This window comes from Lepisosteus oculatus, chromosome 10, assembly GCF_040954835.1.
Source record: "Lepisosteus oculatus isolate fLepOcu1 chromosome 10, fLepOcu1.hap2, whole genome shotgun sequence".
Classification (NCBI taxonomy): Eukaryota; Metazoa; Chordata; class Actinopteri; order Semionotiformes; family Lepisosteidae; genus Lepisosteus; species Lepisosteus oculatus.
In genome coordinates, this window is record NC_090705.1 from 8,895,500 (window position 1) to 8,901,498 (window position 5,999).

The window sequence follows — 5,999 nt, forward strand, 5'->3', positions numbered from 1 at the left end:
TCCATGCTGAAAAGAGAAGAAAAAAAAACCACAACGTTTCCGGTTGTGGAGCCTTCTTGTGGTGTGGCAATAATATATAAGAATATTATTATAATAATTCCTTACACTTATATAGTGCTGTCCTGGACACTCCACTCAAACTACCAAACTACCAAGACTTTCTGAACATTTCTGGAAAAATACAGTGAATTAGTTGGGGTGCTTTACAGGTAATGGGGATCCCCTCCACCACCCCCAATGTGCAGCCCCACCTGGATGATGCAGCAGCAGCCATAGTGCGCCAGAGCGCTCACCACACACCAGCTCTCAGTGGGGAGGAGAACAGAGTGATGAAGCCCGTTCAGAGGGGATTATTAGGAGACCATGATTGGTAAGGGCCAATGGGAGATTAGGCCAGGAGACCAGGGTGACTCCCCTACTCTTTTCGAGAAATGTCCTGGGATTTTTATTGAACACAGAGAGTCAGGACCTCGGTTTTATATCTCATCTCATCAAGGACAGCGCCTATATACAGAATAGTGTCCCCATCACCCACACAAACCGCAGGGTGAGCGCCCCCTACTGGCCCCTCTAATACCTCTTCCAGCAGCAAGCTTAGCTTTCCCAGGGGGTCTCCCATTCAGGCACTGGCCTGGCTCACACCTGCTTCACTGGGTTACCAGCTGTGTTGAGCAGGGTGATATGGCTGTGCTCATTTGCGCCCTCTGGTTTCAGTTTAACTGTTCATTCTGAGGACATTCTCTGGGTAGACTTTGTCACAGACTTTATGGCTTCTGATTGCTTGTTTCATTGCTATCCCCTCAGTCTTCTCTGTTCAAGACTAAATGTCGTGGGTTTCATACAAGTTTTAAAGCATCACGAAGGATCTATCAAGATTTAAATTAATATTTTCAAACCTTCGCAGTTTTTATTCTCATGGCTTCTCACTCGATATTACCCTTGGGGCGATGCATTTTCTCCAACCTCTGAAACCCGTTCGTGCCTGCACGTTCTTCTGGCATGTTATGCTCAAGTCCGCTGAATATTTAAAGGCAAAGTAAAAGCTCCGTGAAGTTGCCCCCCTACAGACAGCACAAACGATGAAACCCACCTCATTCGTTAGTGCTACGTTTGTGCCGGTTTAAGCCGTTGAAAGTAGCGCTTGTGCTGCTTTCGTTTCCGAGATACTGCGCCTTGTTTTTTTCCGGTGCTTACGTGACCATGCACGGTGGCTTTGACCTCCAGTGACCCCGTCTGCTGAGTTCAAGCGCTCTGTTACAGTTTAGCTCGTACCCGTAACATTTTAATGACAATCAATATCCATAAACATATGAGCCTATTATTCACATGAGATGACGCATGCCAACAAGTTAATAAGTTATGACATAAACCTGTGGTTGTAATGTATGTGAAATCACCGTGATTGTAAGATCTATGTTTTTTATTTTCTAAGGCACGTTTCCCTTTTTTCATCTACCGTGACACGCTGTTGCCAAACGCGTAACTGTTGGATACCATCGCGACAAGACCTCAGCAGCATGTCATGATCTGGACCCCATGTATATCGCAGTGTATATCACGACTGGCGCCTTGCTTCCATGCCACCCTGGCACCGCTGTCGCAACAAAGGTCTCATATCAGGACATGATATACCCAGATAGGACGTGTCGCTATATATGGACTTTGTGTCGCGACATGGGGTCAGCATGTCCTGTCAGCGTATGTCCTATCGCAACATATGGACACCATGTCGCGACATGGGGGCGGAGCATTTTGTCGGGGTATGTCATATCGCGATATAGTGCCTTTCATGTCGCGACATGGGGTGTGGCAATTTTTTTGTCATATCGCGATATATGGACTCCATGTCGTGACATGGGGCGGAGCATTTTGCAGGGGCATGTCATATCGCGATATAGGGCCTTTCATATCGCGACATGGGGCTGGTCATTTTTGCCGGGGTATGTCATATCGCGATATGCGGGCTTCATGTCGCGACATGGGGTTGGGCGTTTTGTCGGTGGTACGCAATATCGCGATATACGGGCTCCATGTCGCGACATGGGGGCGGGGCGTTTTGTCGGGGTATGTCATATCGCGATATAGGGCCATGATAGTGTTGCGCCGGTCGCAACGGTTATCGCGATGTGATCGTGATACGCGCATTCCTATTGTGACATGCTATCGCAGTCGTGAAACTCTGTGGATGCCAGGACATTCTTTGTCTGCTATTCAGTTTTGACCTCAGTGCGACTTCTCTTAGATTGATCAGTAATTGGAAACCAATGGATGTGTTACAGTATATCCAGCGTGCTCATACAGAACACACGATTAACCGGTTCTACAGTATTTGGACCAAGAAGAACAGCCATCACCTGTGTATTTACATGTTCTCGGGACTTCCGCTGTGGCGCTTTACCCAATCAGAGTGTCGATTCTCACTCTTCACCCAATCGCGGCCCGAGCTGTTCGGGGGTTTAGCCAATCACGGGTCTGAGAGCTGTTCAAGCCGGCAGCGCCAGGTGGATCGGCTTGTTTACTGTCAATGAGAATCTATTTTTAAAATGCTTTACTTATTTGCAAAATAACTAAATCGGCTTATTTTTTTTAACGTTTTTATTGATTCACAAAGTCCCGTACCCTTTGAAATAAATACATTTTTTATTTGGAATATAATTGTCTCCGCTGCTTTCTGTAATGAATACATGGTATTAGAACAATTTTAATCGTATATTTAAAGTAGGTGAAACACCTGCTTTGTACTTCAAAAATGTATAGAAAATGTAAAGTCTATGATCATTATATTATTATGCTCGTGCTTTCAATTTTGTTTTTAATTGTTAAATTGTATCGATCTTGAAACTAATACTTAAACATGTGAATATGGGCTCTCGTGTTGTACCAGCGGTAATTTGGAAACTGGTTTACCTGTGAACAAGTACTAAAATATACTGTAAACAGGTGCCGTCCTTCGGATGAGACGTAAAACCGAGGTCCTGACTCTCTGTGGTCATTAAAAATCCCAGGGCGTTTCTCGAAAAGAGTAGGGGTGTAACCCCGGCGTCCTGGCCAAATTTCCCATTGGCCTTAACCAATCATGGCCTCCTAATAATCCCCATCTATGAATTGGCTTCATTACTCTGCTCTCCTCCCCACTGAGAGCTGATGTGTGGGGAGCGTTCTGGCGCACTATGGCTGCCGTCGCATCATCCAGGTGGGGCTGCACATTGGTGGTGGTGGAGGGGAGACCCCATTACCTGTAAAGCGCTTTGAGTGGAGTGTCCAGAAAAGCGCTATATAAGTGTAAGCAATTATTATTATTATTAAAAATTAAGACAACAAATAACTGGCGGTAACACACGATTACCAGTAGAGGGCAGTATCTGTATCTTAAATCGTCAAGTCAGATTTTATTGGAAGGAATATGAGGCGTATGAAAACGGCTGTTCACGCATGCTACAGTGTTAGAGAAGTCTGGAGTCTCCTTACAAATCTAGATTTTAAAAAGCTTTTATCACCAATGCATGACAATAAAAGAGACACGTTTACAATAATAAGGTGTTTTAAAACCTTCGCGTTTGTGAGGATAAAATCAACTATATATGAAGACACCTGGACACGTGAAGATGGCCCCTTAGCCGAAACGTTGTCTCTTTTCTTTTCCTTTCAGACGTGGAATAAACCTTTACCTGTTCCTATATGTATAAAGGATGTGTTTTCCAAGGTGGTTGAGGGGATCCGGTAAATGGTAAAACGGTAAACATATTGTTTTATTTGTATTTATATATATTGTTAGAAAAGAGAGAAAAATTATTGAAGCTCCACTTAAGTGAAATGTAACGGCTGTATATCTAGGAAATCTGAATTTCACTGGCTGTCTTTTTAAAAACGTCTTTTGAGATGACTTTGCACACAGTGGCATTTACAAACAACCGCGTGTAAATGCTGACAGTTCGTCAAGGTAAACCTCCCTCCTGTACTGGGACTGTGGGGAGTATTTGGGGCTCGCCTCTGGTCTTGCTGGCGACGGAAAGTAAGCTTTTATGTTTGGCTGAAATGTATCTCCCTTTTGCCATCGTGACATGACGTATCGTGACATCGTGACATGCTGTCGCCATTGCAACGTGATGTTTTCTTATCGTGGCATGGTGTTGCTACCGTGACAGGAGGTTCTGTCGCAATGCGTGGCTACTGTACTGACATGCTGTTTTGTTACCGCGACATGCTGCCGCTGCTGTGACGCAGAACACGCTGTCACGATAGGCTGCTACTATCGTGACATGGCGGTTTACTATCCCAATACGCTGCTGCGCTCCTGGTCTGCCGTTCTGTCTCCAGCTCAGTGCGCCTTGTATCGGATTGAACAGTTGCTGGCAACGGATGGCTGTATTCCTATACAGCGCCGCAGCGGGTTAGCTGTGGTGCTCTGTAGCTGCAGAATTTGGAACCAGAGAGAAAGACCAACGCCTGCTTCGAGTTGCGCTGTGGGGCAGGACTCGTTACAGTGTCTGTATACCGTACAGAAGCCCAGAGAGACCCAACAGCCTACAGACAGGATTCAGGGGTACATGGGGGTTGGAGGATTGCTCTGCAGTGTATATACAGTGTACCGTGCATACTGTATACACAGGCAAACACGTGCTCTAGAACATTCCTTTATTTCTGAAAAAAACAGCTTGGACAGGATTCCGAACCCCGGTCTGAAGAGTTACGAGGTATGCCGAGATGTCTATGACAACTAGAAGCAATGGTTATTCAGGAACAACACTTCCAGAAACAACCCGGTGATCATAATGGGAACAGAGGGCTTCCTGGATGAGACATCAGTCCGTTATACTATATTAGGACAAACTGAGAGACACCAAGTAACCTAGCTAGCATGCCTTTGGAAAGTGGAAGAAAAGTGGGCACCTGATGCAAATGCAGCTGGACACATGGAGAACACGCAACACGCTACTCGGCCCAGTCCAGAAACGAACCCAGGACCCAAGAGCCTTGAAGCAGCGCAGCGGTGCTGTCCGCAACGCTACCGCCCAGCCCCACCTGCAGGCCTGGCACGGGACTGAAACAGCACAGCAACGCACACTGCCCCTTACGTGAGCGGAGCAGCACACCCGGACACACGGAGCAGCCGAAATCCCATCCCCACTCATGACCCGTAAGACTGCAGTCCCTTCCCAGCTTCCCAGGAGTTTGGGAGTTTTCTTTTTTACCAGGAATTTGTCAGCTGCAGCCTGTGCGTAATTAGTGGGCTTTCTGTCCAGCGACTGGCCGGGCACTGGCAGAGTTGTGATGGCCTGGCTCTGTATACACTTCTGCAAAAGCGTACAGGAAACTGATATCAAGGCCAAAATTCCATAAACATACGACAGCGTCCTAGCAATAGAGATTTTTCCCAGTGGGACATCTGACAGACTACGGCCACGGCCATCTGGCCAAACAGGGAAGGGAAGCGGTGGTATTTTCAGGTCTGCGGTGGCAACGCAATGAAATCAGAACCCAAGTGTCCTGCGTGGAGGGGGCGACACTGCCACCCCCTGGCAGCGCTGTGCAGTGCAGGTGGAGAATCCGAACTGGACCCCACAGGCTCTCGGAGCGAGTGCCTTTCCCAGCCCGCTGAGTCACATGGGAGCCCGTGTTTCGATTGCTCCAGCCTCCTGTTTGATTCCGTCAGCTCTGCATTTTCACGGGACGCCAGCAACGGTCTTTTTTTTTTTAAGGGGTGTAAAAAAAAACAACCGTTCTCACTCTTTAGGAATTCCTGCGCAGTCAGCAGGCAGCTGCGGGTTTTCCCCAGCAACCTGGGCCTCCGCCGCGCCCACATTGCGAGCACAGCCGGCCCGGGACACACCCTGGCGCTGGCGGGGGGCGCCGGTCTCCCCCGGATCAGCTTCACGGCGACTCGCGGGGCGGAGCTGCGTTCCCTCAGCCGAGAGCTCCGGTCCGCTCCTCCAACAACAGGACCCGACCCGGGTGCGGGGAGGAGAAAGAGCCCACATCCGGCTCGCCTTTCCCTCCTC